Below are 16,916 nucleotides of genomic sequence, written 5' to 3' on the forward strand. Positions count from 1 at the left end.
CTTACATGTCCGGTCTTGTCTTTCAGGCTTGTGCATATTGTTGCATTTTAAGCTTCCAACACAGTCACATTTATGTCTGACAAAGAGTAAGAAATTAAAGACTTTGACAAGTTTGGAATTTATTATGGCCCTTTGCATGGACTGACTCTAAGGTCCCTCCTAGATTTCCAGGAAATAAAGCTACCAATGCACATGGTGGTCTAACACCAGCTTTGAAAGCTGGTAGTTAACTGCAGCTGTAGAATGTGAATTATTGAGGTTTTCCTTAATATTTAGCATTCTGCTTTTGTTCTATGTCTTTCTTCTCACGGTCAATGTTGTATTTGTATAAACATCTTAGATATGACTATTTTATATAGCAGAGTCTCAAATGGACATTTTCAAAGCAAAATGGCTCATCAAAGACATCTTATGAGATAGTGGCATCCAGCAAAGGAATATGGAGTCAATGAGAATCTTCCTTAAACTTTGGGAGACTTCTGAGTGAGATCATATTCACTTTAGGGTAAAGGCATTCATGAAAATTACTACACTTTAAAGTGTTTTTGTGAACAATAGTTTTGTGTCTTCTGTTATGCTCCACACTTGTTTATGATATAAAAACAGGCAGATTTTTACAGATAAAGTTTTTAATCCAAAATATGCTTGTAGAGACACAAATGTCAAAAAAGACATATACCAACAAAGTCATAAAAGAATAAATTAAACTCTCAACATTACATAATTAAGAAGGTTTAATTCAGAAAAAGGTGGATGTCATACATGTTTGCATACAGTATCCCTAATGCTGGGTAACACTATACATTTTGCAAAAATATTCAATGAAAACTGATATTAGTGTCTATTATTCTGAACCTGTACAGCTAGATCTTGTTCCCTACAGACTTGCCCCAGAACAAAAGTATTTGCATTAAGTGTCTGAAATGTTGCAATAGCAGCTTGATAGCTACTCTAGCCCCTATTATTTCCCTCTCTTCTTCCAGTGAATTAATATTTAATTTTCAATTTACTAAATTCATGAGTTAAAAACCTTTATGTTTTTCATCAGAAGACTGCAAAAGGCCCCAAACCTTCCTCCTACAAAGTAAATAAATAAACAAATAATAATAACAAATAATATCCTATATACATCAGAGTCATTTATTAGGAAGTGTTTCATCAGAAAATTAAAAGAAGAATTAAAACATGCTTCTGCCTCATATAAGAGGATGGTGGCACATTACAATGTTTCCAGTGCGTTAGAGGTAGACTACAGCTGCAAGACAATTTCACACGGTATTCTCAGTTTGGGATTTATTCCCAAACTATTCACAACTGTCTTGATCTTTAAAACATACTGAAAAAAGACGTTTTATAAAGCTGTCCATAGAACGAAATAACAAAATATTGCAGAAAAATAGATGGTTCTTTTTCTCTCTGGAATGCTTATTTTTATGATTTAAGTGAAGAAACAACAAACAAGCAAAAACAAACAAACAAAAAAACCAGGATGAATTCCCTTTTCAACATTGAGATATATATCTATATTTATACATTTCTGTATTTTTGCTTTTATATTGAACAACTACACCTGGAAACCAATATGTCACATTCAGTGAAAGGACAATTCAGTATAAAATATTATTCTCCTATTTAAAGCAGAGCCACCTCTTATCATCATTTACAATGACACAAAGTAATGTCATTTTAAGAAAAGGACAGCTGTAGCAGCTGGGGCTTGTCTCTCCCTTTCATTATGAATAGGGCAACCAGAACATCTCTCTCATCGTGGTACAGTTGTTCATACATGCCTCTGAATAATTGAATGAATTTTCCTTTGACTCTTGGTGACATTATATTAATTCCTACTAACAGTGCCTTCATCTCTAAGGCAACGTGTCCTTATTTTCCGAAAATTTAGGACAGGAAGATAGACTGTAAACAGCCAAGTCTAAGCTGAAATGTCATTTTGTCACAGACAGCTTAAGAAACTCTGTTTGAAGAAATTGCACGACAGGGAAGTAAATTCTCCAGGCCAGCAATAAAATAGAAAACTTCTGCTTCTACGTATATTCATATATTTAATATCCTTCCTTCATGGGAGTTTTCTTTTTTTTTTTTCTTTTTTTTTTTTTTTTTTCTGGGCTAGTTTGTAGGGAGACTATGCAACTCAGTTCATCAAATCTCTAACACAAATAAAATGGCTTGTCCTGTGTTAAGAATTTTAGGCTGAAATGACTCATCTCTTTTGACAGAAAATGAAAGGACAGTGTCTCTCTTCCTTAGGTTTTTAGCAAACAACCCTGAGAAACTCTCTGTTGCCAAAAATAAGTCTTTGAGCAAAGTAAACTTTCCCTTTTTTTCCATTTGTAACTTTAGGGAGCACTTCCAAGAACAGTAGCTTTCTCTCCCTTCCAAGGCAACGACAAGGGCAGATTAATTATTCTAGCTCCAGGCCTCAGATTTTTAACATTCAATAGTGCAGCATAATTAATGCAGGTGGTATTTACACATCATTAGATTTTATAAAGGTTTTACCTCTCTCCTCAAGCTACCATCTAGCTTATTTGTATGAATGATATCTCTTCCTCCCCCGCTTCAGTTCTGGGTATCCTTCTTCTGTTTAGCCTTGTAAAACCACTCTGCAGAGCATTTACTGTCATTTATTAACACTCATTTTCAATCTTTCTCCCTGACCTGGAGTTTAACTTTGAGGGCTCATTGGCCTCTCACTTTCTTCCCTTGTCTTTTTATACTCCACCCCCACACATATTTTCCAGAGAAGCTTTGAGTCACAGGACAGGGACCTCATGAGATCCCTTGGTCCATGTTCCTTTCTCCAGTCAGCAACATCCAAACAGCTCAGGTGGGTGCTTTTGTAGCACATTGAACTGTCATGGGTAAAAATGGGTAAGGCTGCAAGCATCCAGTCCAGAAAAGGATGTTTCAGTAAAGACAGTATTACCTGAAGAAAGCTCACATTGCACTTCAGAAGTTTTTTGTTTGTTTGTTTGGCATGTTCTGTGAGGAGAGGCTGAGGACACTGGGTTTGTGAAGCATGGAGGAAAGGAGGTTGAGAGGTAACCTCATTGCCCTCTACAACTTCCTGAGGAGGGCAAGTGGAGAAGGAGGTGTTTATCTTTCAAGGCTTTCAATACAGTCTCCCATGACATCCTGCTAGCAAAGCTGAGAAGGTGTGGGATAGAGGAGTGGACAGTAAGGTGGGTTGAGAACTGGCTGACTGGCTGAGCTCAGAGGGTGGTGATCAGTGGTGCAGAGTCCGGCTGGAGATCTGTGACTAGCAGTGTTCTTCAGGGGTCAGTGCTGGGTCTGGTCTTGTTCAACATCTTCATCGACGACCTTGATGAGGGAATAGTGTCTGCCCTCATCAAGTACACCGATGACACAAAGCTGGGAGGAGTGGCTGACACAACAGAAGGCTGTGCTGCCATTCAGTGAGACGTGGACAGGCTGGAAAGATGGGCAGGAAGAAACCAAATGAGGTTTAATAAGAGCAAGTGTAGAGTTCTGCACCTGGGAAGGAACAACCGTATGTATCAGTACAAGCTGGGGACAACCTGCTGGAGAGGAGCTCTGAGGAGAAGGACCTGGGGGTCCTGGTAGACGACAGGTTGACCATGAGCCAGCAGTGTGCCCTTGTGGCCAAGAAGGCCAATGGGATCCTGGCACGCATTAAAAGGAGTGTGGCCAGCAGATCAAGGGAGGTGATCCTCACCCTCTACTCTGCCCTGGTCAGGCCTCACCTGGAGTACTGTGTCCAGTTCTGGGCTCCCCGGTACAAAAAAGACAGGGATCTCCTGGAAAGAGTCCAGCGGAGAGACACAAAGATGATACAGGGCCTGCAGCATCTTCCCTGTGAGGAAAGGCTGAGAGACCTGGGTCTGTTCAGCCTGGAGAAAAGAAGACTGTGAGGGGATCTCATCAATGTGTATAAATACCTGAGGTGTGGGAGACAGAGGGATTTGGCCAACCTCTTTTCACTGGTTTGTGGGGACAGGACAAGGGGTAATGGCCACAAGATGGATCACATAAAGTTCCGCACCAACATGTGAAAGAACTTCTTCACGGTGAGGGTGATGGAGCACTGGAACAGGCTGCCCAGGGAGGTTGGGGAGTCTCCTTCTCTGGAGATATTCAAGGCCCGTCTGGACGCCTACCTGGGCAGCCTGCTCTAAGGAACCTGCTTTGGCAGGGGGTTTGGACCCAATGATCTTTCGAGGTCCCTTCCAACCCCTACAATTCTGTGATTCTGTGATCTTTTCCCATTGGTATCAAATGACAGGATACAACGTTCAACAAAGGCAAGTGCTAGTGCACCTAGGGAGGAATAACCCCAAGCACCAGTGCAGGCTGGGGGCTGACCTGCTGGAGAGCAGCACTGCAGAGAGGGACCTGGGAGTCCTGGTGGACAGCAGGCTGACCATGAGCCAGCAATGTGCCCTTGTTGCCAAGAAGGCAACGGTGTCCTGGGGTGCATTCAGAGGAGTGTTGCCAGCAGGTCAAGAGAGGTGATCCTCCTCCTCTACTCAGCCCTCGTGAGGCCTCACCTGGAGTGCTGTGTCCAGTTCTGGTCTCCTCAGTACAGGAGGGCCATTGAACTACTGGAGTGAGTCCAGAGGAGGGCTACAAAGACGATGAGAGGACTGGAGCACCTGTCATATGAGGACAGGCTGAGAGAGCTGGGCCTGTTTAACCTGGAAAAGAGAAGACTGAGGGGAGACCTCATCAATGTGTAGAAATATCTGAGGGGAGAGTGTCTAGAGGATGGAACCAGACTCTTTTCAGTTGTGCCCAGTAACAGGACGAGAGACAACAGGCATAAAGTGAGCACAGGAAGTTCTGTCTGAATATGAGAGGGCACTTCTTTACTGTGGGCATGACAGAGCACTGGAACAGGTTGCCCAGAGAGATTATGGAATCTCCTTCTCTGGAGATACCTGGATGCCATCTTGTGCAATGTGCTCTGGGTGATCGTGCTTGGCAGGGGGTTTGGACTAGATGATCTTCAGAGGTCCCTTCCAACCTCAACCATTCTGTGATTCTGTGATACGTGGGGATAAAAGCTGCACCAGGGGAGGTTTGTTCTAGACATTAGGAAAATTTTATTTTCCAAGAATAATTAGACACTGAAACAGGCTTCCTAGAGAGGTGGTTGATGCACTGTGCCTGTCCTTGTTTAGAAGACATTTGGATAACACTCTTAAGTATCTATTTTACCCTTAAGTTAGCCCTGAAGTAATCAGACAGTTAAGACTTCATGATTTTGCTAGGTCTCTTCCAGTTGGAACTATTCTACTCTATTCTATTCTATTCTATTCTATTCTATTCTATTCTATTCTATTCTATTCAATCGATTCGATTCTGAAGGGCTGCAGATATCCTCATCTTGTTGCTAGGACTTGTTCCAGGTATCCTGAATGTTTGTAGGAACTAATGGTGTCCCAGAAGATGCCTGAAGGACACAGTTCCTTTCCTGTGAGGTTTGGTCTTCTGATGAACAGGTCATTTTCCCAGCCCGTCACACCAACTCTGTCACCCTTTTTGATACACAGTTCTTTTTCTGTTTTCTAAGGTAAGCTAAATATTTTCACCATTAAAGCTGTTTGCAAGTATCTCCATCTTACCAACGAAGCCTTCATTCATTGCAGAAATGTCAGATCTCACTTCCAGACAGCCTGAGATGTCAGTTTCTCTATAACATTTGTTAAATTGGAAAACAAAAACTTTGATTTTTTTTATCCAAACTCATACTTCAGATTAACTTCTCATAACATCTGCAAAGCTGTTTAATATCCTCTTTTTCCACAGTGACTGTAAGATTGACTAATTGACTGCATTTAAACTACTTGTGTCTTGGAATAGATACTGGCCTTGATGTCAGGAACAAAGCTTGTTTCATGATTTGCTTCTGCACTCTTCTTTCTTATTGTTTGGTTCATCTGCTGCCCCGGTCCTATATTTAGGAAAAAAAAAAAAAAAAAACATTTGAAGGTAGGGACTGTAGTTTTGGTTTGATGTTTCTACAATGCCTAGCAAAATAAAAGACCAGTTCTGCAGTTCTGCTTTATTGAGCTCTCATATAGTCTATCTGAGAAAAGAGGTGTATATAGATGTTTATATCTAGCTAGCTAGCTAGCTGTTTATATGTATGTGTTTACATATCTAACCAGTCAATGTTAATATTAATACTTAGAATTAATAGTAAAGAAAAGCAAGATGATAGGGCTTTAAAGTTCCACATGAAATCTGAATCTGAGCTGAGCTCAGATTAATAATTAATAATTAGTAAGATCAGAAGTAATTTTTGAAAAAAAATAATAATCATATGGGTTATTTTCTTAATATCTCAAGTAGAGCAACAAAAATACAAGTTAAGCAGAAAATATGGAAACTTCACGTTGATTTATTTGATAATTCTAAGTCTATATTCCTGCCACAAACACCAGAAGGTGGAAACTTCCGCAGTAGAAAAAGTAACTCTTTCTAATTTATTCTATTTAGCATATTTACTGATTACATGAAAACTTCTTAAATGTACATGTCACAATGTTTGCAGTACTTTTATAGTGCTGCTTGCAAGGATTCCAAACTGCACAGAGGTTTCTACAGGATCGATGTCTTAGGAGTGTCTGGGACTTTCAAATAAAACAAATCCTGGGAAATACTGATAGACTGGAGAGATCTCCAGGTGGAAGACTAGCCTACTGAAAGAAACCTAGGTAGTCCTGGCTTTACTTAGTCAAATAGGGATATAAAGCTCTTCAAGAAATGGTGTAACATCTTCTTGGGTTTGGGCTCACAAGGTCAGAAATAGATAAATTATTACATCTTATCCAATATTTTCTTCTAACCTTAAGTAAGAGTCAAAAGAAAAAGCAGAACATCGTGACTTACCTGTATCTTTAAGAAAAAAAAAACTTGCATAAACTGTTTAACTAAAAGAAAAATAGTACACAATTCCTCCTTAAAGGCAGAAAAAAGAATCATGTCCTAGAAAGTATCATGAACTTAAAATGCCTATCAGTCAATAATCTGAAAGGATATGTGATCCTGGAAGCACAACATAGCACTGAGTGATGACTTCGTAACAGACAACGGATCTATATATTGCTTTCTTTCAGATATCAGTACAAGTATGTTGTGGTTTAACCCAACCAGCAGCTAAGCACCAGACAGCCATTTGCTCACTCTCCCCCTCCCCATGGGATGGGGGAGAGAATTGGAAAAAAAAAAAAAAAAAGGGCAAAAAAAAAAAAAAAGGCAAAAAAAAAAAAAAGCTTGCGGGTTGAGATAAAGAGAGTTTATAAGGACTGAAAATAAAATAAAATAATGATGATACTACTACTAATAATAATAATGTGTACAAACAAGTGATGCACAATGCAATTGCTCACCACCCGTTGACCGATGCCCAGCCTATCCTCAAGCAGCTGCTCCCCCCACCCTGGCTAGCCACCCCTATATATTGTTCAGCATGACGCCAGCATGGAATAATACCCCTTTGGCCAGTTTGGGTCAGCTGTCCTGGGTCTGCCCCCTCCCAGCTCTTGCTGCACCCCCAGCCTGCCTGCTGGCAGGACAGTGTGAGAAGCTGAAAAGTACTTGGCTTAGTGCAAGCACTGCCCTGCAACAATTAAAACATCAGTGTGTTATCAACATTCTTCTCATCCTAAATCCAAAACATAGCACCCTGCCAGCTACTAGGAGGAAAATTAACTCTATCCTAGCTGAAACTAGGACAAGGTACTGCACGTTATATATATATTATTTAAAATATTGTGAGAACAGGAAGCTGAGAAGACTGTGTATTTGTATTTATGTCCTGGTCTCACAATATAAAGCCTTTTGGACTAAAAGGAAAAAAAGGACCTCACTTGCAAAGATATGTTGTACAAGGGGTGAGGGTTATTATTTTTTTCCCCAAAGATTTTCTTTAATCTGCCTGAGACAGTGGTTCCAATCCCTCTCCCTGTATAAAAGAGTTATTGTGTCCCAAACTATTATTTTGTGCTTTAATAAAATATAGCATAGGAGATTGAAAACTTTTGGGCTCTTTTGATAGTCTCACTAACAAGACAAAAATACGGAGACATTTCCACCTCATAGTTCTGATTAATTTTAAACCCTCCACACAGATACTTTCTAAGCTCTTGTATTTTTTTTTTTAAATATATATAGTATATGAGAATTATTTGTTAGTTACATATGGCCATGTTGTGCAATCAATGTGAAGGAGAAATCCCCATTGAAGTTACTGAAAAGTTCAGCATAAAAAAAAAAAAAAAATCAATCACGTATGATTGCTCTAAAATATTAATGTGCAATAACTAAAGCTTTCTTTTTAGGTAAAACATAATTGATTCTTAGATGAAGGAGATAAAAAAAAAAAAAAAAAGAACACCAATGGAAATTAAGTATTGATCTAACAAAAAATAGGCAGTTAGTCCTTTATATACCACATTTCATTCATAAATCCAACATCATTTTACAAGCAAGGTAATTAATGCAAACCATGACTTTACAGGCAAAGCTCTCCTCCCGGCCCTTGAAAGAAAGACTCAGAACTGCACTAAACACAACTCTCCATCCAGAGCCTAGCCTCACAGCCAGGCCTGTGCACTGTTGGCAGGGGAAGCAGAACAACATACTGATGCATTTCTCCTGAGTACAGCTGAGTATCAGCACAAATCAATCTTCTTTGCAGTTTATTCTACTGGCATAGCTGAAGTATTGGCATACTTCATGATAGGCTTTGTTACAAGGTTGGGGACTGTCAGCTAAAACTGGTAACTTCTTAAATCATCCCATCAAAATTCAGTAGAAGTCATTTGCCTGAGCCCTGAGACACTGAAGTAAAATGATTTGGCCAGCATCCCATTATAAATCATTTTAGGAGTTGAGAAGCAAATTATGGTCTCCTCACTCTCAAACTTACATTTTGGACTGTGAAATATCATCTATAAACCGAATGCTACTTTCATTAGACTCAGCTGAGAAAATCCACACACACCAGCCTCCATCAATTAAACTAATTGAAGCAGTAGGTTTAGCCTAGCTCCCCATTCATGACTGCAGAACAATTGCTGGGAAAAAAAATAAAATAAAATAAATCATCCCTCAAGCTTGAAAAACCTTATTTAATTTAAAAAAAAAAAAAAAGTTAAAGAAAGTCTTTAAAGACATCTGAAGGTAAACCTCTGAAAAGAATAAAATAGGCTATAGTTGAAGAGTCACCGTTCTGTCAGGCAGATTAAATGACATGCTGGAAGAAGCTTACAGGAGGTCCGGGAGTCCTTTGTGATGCATTCTGCCACCTAATTGGAGATGGATTTGGGGTGATTTTCTTGTCTCTGAAGGAATTCAGCCCAAACTATTTATTATTACATTTTCTCTGCCTGAGAGGACTGATCCTCAAGATGAAGAGAAATACTATAAGGCGTATTGTTTAGAGTTATTTCTCCCTTTGGAGGAAAGCATATCATATCAAGTGACAAGAATGCAAATTTCTAGGCAAAGTATACCTAAAGCAATGTAAAATGTGCATTTCTTCTGTGCTATCTTATTACATAGATTGAAATCCACTCAGATTACTTTTTCCAAAAACAGTGACTAGGTGTGTCAAACAACTCTGCTATTTGTCACTGTGTTTTGATTAGCTTTGCGGAAAATCTAATTGTTTCAAGGATACCTCATATTAATACATCTCTTTTTTTCTTTTTGTTTTCCTTTTTTTTTTTTTTTTTTTTCTATTCCCAAATCTTGGTGTTCTTTTGGATGATCCATAGACTGATACATGGAACCTTAGGAAGAGGTTTCAGGCCAGGCCCCCAAAGTAGAGAAACAGATGCATTGCTCTGGCACACAAGCCTGTTTTTCTGTTGCGGCAAACATTTTAATTGATTTGTCTTTCAAATTTATTAAAAGTTCTATAAGCTTTCCTACAAAATTACTTAAGCAGTCTTTTTTTATATTAGTACAGTTTTCAGGCTTACACTCTGCTCATTTGATCACTTTAGCAGTGTACAAAATTGTGCCTCCAGGCACAGCCTGTTGCAAGAAGCCATGTGAAGATACATTGCCTCATGGGGCTGAAAGTGATGCTTCCTTCCTCAGTGTGTTATCTCTCAAAGCAGCCTGGTTGTGCTAAGAGGAAAATAATTGATACACATTTTTAGACAGCTGCAGTAAATTCACATTTTACTGCTCAGCCAATTCACTGGCAAATGAGGGGGTGTAGATAGAGGTTTTCTTCTGACCTTTAACAGCCAGGTTTCTTACAGGATGTCAATCAACTGAGCTTTCCCAAGAACAAAGGTTTCTGTTCTGCTTATCCCTGATATATGGACTATGTGAGGTTGTCAGGTCTTTACTTGCAGAAGTATCACTGAGTTCTTACAGGACACTAAAAGGTAAACTCACATCCATTTTCAAGATCTTGAACAGAGAGCTAATTTACTTTGGGCTCTGCTTGAACAACTCAGAGTAGCTACCCATTCAGGTTTTAGGTTTAAGAAAACTCATAAAGGCTCTCTGATGGTTCCTGAAAAAGTATGCCTCCATCAAAATCATATTATTTTTACCTCAATTAATTAGCAGATATTAGGTGCTACAGTATTAGAAAGGAAGAGTAAACACCCTACTTCTGATAAAAGTCATAACCATGCAATCACTAACCATCTTTGCCTGATGTGCCAGTAGTTTTCCCAACCAGTGCCTAAAACCAAAAATTCCCTTTTATATCATCTTCCCTCTTCTCACTTTCCAGTAGACTATGATTTCTGTATTAAATAAAGATTTATTATATGGGAGCCACCCATCTCAATGTAACAACAATAACAATTCTCATTAACATCTGAACTTGTTGTTGTTGTGAATACAGGTGCTTGACAAGGCTATCTTGTTAATATTTCCTGTGCTTGATAAATTCACTAAGAACAACTTACTGCATGATCAAAATAGTGGTCTTTAAAGGAACCAACATTGTTATCCACTGAACGAAAATGTCTCTTATGGCCTTAAAAAGGTCACCTTGAAATTTACAAAAGCAGTTGCATGGCCAGCTTAAATTGGCAGTTAGAAAATTACTTCCACAGTCAAGACACTAGACTAAATTAGCATGTTATTGAAGATCCATTTAAGATTCCATTTACTACTCTGAGAAATAATTTGTCATTCCTATTGCTAACGAATATACAAAGCTTATTCCTGACATAGCAGAACTCTTTCTGCACCTCACCAACAATATGCACCAGCATGACAATCCTGCTTCTGTCAAGCCTTTACATCAAAGTTATCTGGTTTTTAGAGCTTTTTTAAATAAGTTACCAAAGTAGGGACTAAAACTTGCACAATAGTCTTGTTCAGCAATGTAAATGTAGCTTTACAGATTTTGATGGAATTACTTGTGTTTAAGGTACTAACTTTGTTAAATATTTCTGAAGTCCAATCTACTTGGACTGTACATGTTTCCCTTAGGTACAATGGAAATATAGTTCATAAAGGCTGAAATATTTAAGTCATATCTATTTCTATTTTAATTACCTGTCACAGTCCTAATAGACAAGCTAGGCTTGGAAAAGTTTCACTTAATCTGCAGACAGATAACATGCCCAGCTGAAGGTATTACTTGAATTATACTGGGGTTTTGAGGTTTTTAGGGGAAAAAAAAAAAAAAAAAAAGACAAAAAAGACAAAAAAAAAAAGACACATTTTCTTTCTGAAATGCATATGAAGCTCCGATGATACAATAATTGAAAAGAAATTGGGAGCTTTGTCATCAGCTTCAGTTTGAGTGAACAGGATATCATTGCAGAACTGTAGGTACTTTCTGGAGAGTTTCTAGCATAGTCTGAACAAGATGACATTTTATTTCTAGAATATTTTTATTATTATCTGTTTCACTATAGTGCAGTTTTATGTTCCTAAGTGTATTTTTCTCCTCTGTTCAAAGAATTAATTAACAAGTATTTTATGTGAAATGCGTACTGTAAAGCTATATGATCAACAGTAGCACATCACAATTTGGTTTCCTTCCTGTCTTTTGCATGTTACATGAAGAATAACTTTTCAAAAGCAGATACTTGACTTAAGGGGTTAAGTTCCATTTTCAAAAACTGCTTATGCACTTAAGAACCCTTAGGCTCAGTGACTTATAATGTAACTTGGACTATAAGTCCATTTGGAAAAATGCATCTGAGTGCTTTTGAAAATTACAGATGAAGCCAATTATCTCAGCAAAAACTGAGACTGAGACAGGGAGAAAAAAATAAAGTATTATACAAAGAGATGAATGAGTAGATAAAAGAAAGTGCATGAGCTGAAAATTAGGTATAAAAAACATCTCAATCAATTACAGGAACTAAATGCAGGATAACTGAAAAAGAGGAAAAAAATGCTGTGTTGTTGTTATTGATTGGAAATAGCACTTGAAATTTCCTGATTTTTTTCAGATTTTTTTTAAATCTTAATTATCTCTTCACACTGACAAATTTAATTTGGATTTTCTGGGTCAAGCAATTGCTCCATAAATGTAGACATAACAAGTAGCCATCTTCAGAAATGCAGTATATTTGTTTCTCTCACTTTCTAGGCCTGTGCTCAGAAGTAGATATTCTTGAATTTGTCTGGAGGTTCCTATTCTTTGTTTAATCACAAACATTGCCCTGAAAAATGTTTCAGCCACATTGACCCCTGCTGCTCCTTAGCTACCTGAACTCAAATTAAAATGTTTGATGTTAGAAACAGTGAATTGAGTAAATGGAGGACAAGGGATTTGTGTGGGGGCTTTGATTGTATCACTTACAGAGATAGGATAGGGTGTATTTCACCAGTCCCCAGTCATTCAGGTATAATGTATTTCCAGAACATGCTCATATACAACAGAAACAAAGGTGGTTTATGCATGCATAGAAAATAAAGTAAACTAATAGCACTGAGCTTCCAATGGCCCGTCTCCAGAGTGAAAAACTGATGTGAAGTACTGCCAGACAAAGCCACCTGTAAGGTATAACATCAAATTGGTCCTAAAACACTTTCATCTTGTGTCTCCAGGCACATAAATATTAGCAGATTGAGTACAGCCAGCTGTTGAATATTCCTGTGAAATCCATGTGGTTCCCCACTAGTGTCCTCCATACATCTGGATTTGGCACTGTAATTTTAATTTAGGCAGTCTATTAGCTTTGTGGTGTAGAGCCAAACTGGGGGTCGAAGCCCCAAGTGATAAATTAACAAAACTTGTGCTGTTACTTTGCTGGAGACTTTAAAGTTTTAAACATGCACAGATGTGTGGAGAACAAAATAGAGAGGTCATACAAAAGAGAATAGCTAACTGCATACACTCAGCCAAAACAACTGATTTTTTTTTTTTCTATAGAGATTCGTTGTTCTTTCAGATGTTAAAAGGAATAGTGTTACACATGAAATACAGTCAGCTAGACTTCTCTTTTTCTTGGGAAAATTAAGTTTTCTTCACTTTTCTTTACAATGTACAGATTTCAAGTCTGAGTGGGACTGTGAAGACCCATTTCAATGGAGAGGCTGGGCTAGATGACCTCCAGAGATCCCTTCAAATCAAAGTTTCTGTGATTGTAACACCATCTTTGTGCTGCTGTTAACAGGTTGTTAACGTAAGGCATAATGTATTGAAGCTAAGCAGTGCCTCAGTCACTCAGAGCTGGAAGATCAGAAAAGGAAATGGCATCCATTCCCTCCAGAAACACTGTGCTTCTCAGACGTGTGGCAAGCTACCTGTGAACTTTGTTGTGGAATGTTTGGCTGTTTTTGTTGAGCAGTTCTTGAGAGGAAAGGTTAACAAAGTGAAAAAGACAGTGTGTATGAATTGATGAAAGAGAAATGACAATATTTTGCAGGTAAAATACTGAAAATCAATTGGACATGCATGTCTGGACATGAAATTAAGACAACTATATGCAGAAACAGAGACACCTCTATCATATTTCTATCAAAGTGTTACTGGCTATTACACTAAGGATTGGCACCATTACAGGTTTCTTAAATTGATCCAGGAAGAAAAAGATTTACTTGAACCACATCTGTTTGATCAGTTCAGTTTATACTTGTATGTCTGAAAGCTTTTAGGTCTTAAATTTAAAATGAACTCTGTACAAGTGAGGAAGCAGGCTGGAGTGTTTTTTTTTTTGTTTTGTTTTGTTTTTTTTGTTTTTTTTTTTTTCACCTAGTTAATGTGACAAACTGTTGTCTTGAATCCCCACTCTTCTACAGGTGTTATATAACCTGTTTATTTTTCTAAGATTTAACCCAGAATTTTGGTTGCTATAAGTGAGCCATGAAAAACTGAGAGTATATGTCAAAGACTGTCTTGTCTGAATGAGGATTCTGCATACCCCCTGATCTCTTCAGAGGAAAACTCACGTGAGTTCTGTGTTCCTGGTGTTGGCTTTCACTGAGTTAATTGGTGATGACTGTTTGCACGTCACATAATTTTTCTTTTTTGCCTCTTTCTTAAGACATCCTCCTCCCAACACACTTTTTTTTTTCTTTTCTCAGAATACCATCCAGTAAAATTGATTTTATCCCTTTAATAGTTTCATTTTTCTTTCATTTCTGTAGCAGAAGGCAACTATAAAAGCTGATTGGTTCCCAGTTAGCATAGCCTGTAAGTAAGCAGAGAGATAAGAAACCTCCCTATCTTTGTAGGTTTGGCAGAAACAGGAAATTTTCATTTAAAAAGAAAATGCATTTGAGATAAAAAGACTGAAATGTTTTAAGGGCTATTAACTGTGTTTACGTCCCTGTCAGTCCCATTATAAGTGATAGCAGTTCCTTCTGTTTCCAAAGTCCAGAAGGAGAATAATTCAAACATAAGTGTACATGCATGACGGTGTGAGTATATAACCATATAGGTTATATAGGGGCTGTGCTTCTGGGGTTTAGTTCCATGGGCTGGGAAATATGTAGTTGCTTATTAATGCTCTGTAAATGCCTAATATAATCATTTATATGCTGGATTGCTGGTATTTGCCCTGAATATTTAGTGTATTGATTACCAGTTAATTCTTTGTTGTTAACAAGTCTATGTACTGCTTTGATCATGAATTAAATGACATAAACTGAGATGCTCTTTTCCCTGCAGCAGTAACCATTGGAGAAATGCTTTGCTGAGGCAGCAGCTGGAGATGAGATTTGGCCTGGAGAGTCAGGAGTTGCAGCTGGGATGCCCCAGTTCCACTGTGGAGCACTGCAGAAGCCAGAACATGCACTGTCCTTGGGAAAGGAGAAGCACTGCCCCTGCAAGAATATGGCTTCTCCAAAAGGCCAAATCACCCTTTCTACCCCCTCATTCACTCCTCCTTTCTTTTGCACCATTCTGTGTCAGGAGCTGGGAGGTGTGCATATTTCCTATTTCCCTTTGGTGAACTGATTTACATCACTCTAAGCTCATCTCTAGTGAAGTTCATAATACTCATCCACAAGTCTCTTTGATGTCTGATTTGGCTAAGGGAAGATTTCAGTAGCCCATTGCAATTTTATTAACATACCAAATCTGACTTTTAAGAGACTGTACTGTGTAGGTCACAGGAAACAACATAATTCATAATCTGAGCAGCTTCTGCCTAGCCAAGGTTTTCAGTCAGTCTGCGTCCTTACAGAGCTCTCTTGCTTAAAAAGATTTTTGAGGATAACAAAAGATTTTCAGCTTGTAAGAACATCAGATATCCATTTTTACTACAATCACAGGTCTACCAAGAACTCTGTGGTCATCTTTATTGCTGGAAATTAAATCTATGGCTTTTTATTCACCTTGAATAGAAGCCATAGTGTGTGACACACGAGCAGTCTTGTAAATAATGAGTATTCTTTTCAAGGCCCAGCACTTATATAACCAAACTTTGAGTCTCTGGCTTTGCGAAAAATGGAGTAAAATACTAACTTTCTGGCACTTTAATTCCAAGGAAGAATAATCCATGTTGACTACCCTCTACTCCAAAAGTTATAAAGAAGATCTCCAAAACCCAATCTTGAATTATGTGCATAGACACGGTTAAAAAACAAAACAAAACAAAACAAAACACAAGCGAATCACAGACTCTTAAACTCCTAAATGTAACGTTAAAAAGAAAAGGAAAAGGAGTAAGTTCTTCCTTAACTCATTGCTTGTAAATTGACCAGTGGCTAGGTAAATCCCCTTTAAAAAAATGGTGAGGTCTACTTCTGCATTCTCCATTGTGCACCTTTTTGTTCCTTGGGGACTGCTCACCATCTTTCAGCCTGATCAGAACTGTCTCCCTATGGGTGTGGGATGTCTTTACCATTATCTTTATTGAGTCAGTCCCTACAAAGATATCAATAAGTTGGATATTAACTTGAGGGGCTATGGCAACGTCTGCTGCAGCTTTATTTGTTGTATTACTCTACCCCCACGCAGAGAAATCTGAGGTAGGTCTGAATTCTAACAACCTTAAAAATGCACTTGCAGTCTCAAGTAAAATGGAATGATATCACTGACCTGCGAAAGAGTTGATCGTGATCATAAAGGCTTGTTTTTGAAGCACGCTATTTCAATTTCTTTTGCAACTACAATTTGCTGTTCATGAATATTTGAGTGATCACAGGGCAGTAAAAGCGTATGAGTAAGTACTGACACAAAATCATATCAGAAGCACATCGTTCCCTATTTTTCCTATAAAAAAATGTCAGTCACTTCTTCAGGGACTGGAATGTAAGCTATGTAGTATGTAACAAATTTCTAAACTTGAATACAGAATATCAGAAAAGGATGATTTGCCAGATGGCTAAAGTATATCAGCTGATCGCTGAGGATGGTGTGAAAATATAGAACACTCCCCAGCTCTAAAACAGCAGGACAGCTAATTAAAGATGTCTATTTAAACCACTTAAATTGAAATTTTCAAGTTTCAGCCAATACTTTTGAA

The sequence above is a fragment of the Cygnus olor genome, chromosome 3, assembly GCF_009769625.2.
Source record: "Cygnus olor isolate bCygOlo1 chromosome 3, bCygOlo1.pri.v2, whole genome shotgun sequence".
Taxonomy (NCBI): domain Eukaryota; kingdom Metazoa; phylum Chordata; class Aves; order Anseriformes; family Anatidae; genus Cygnus; species Cygnus olor.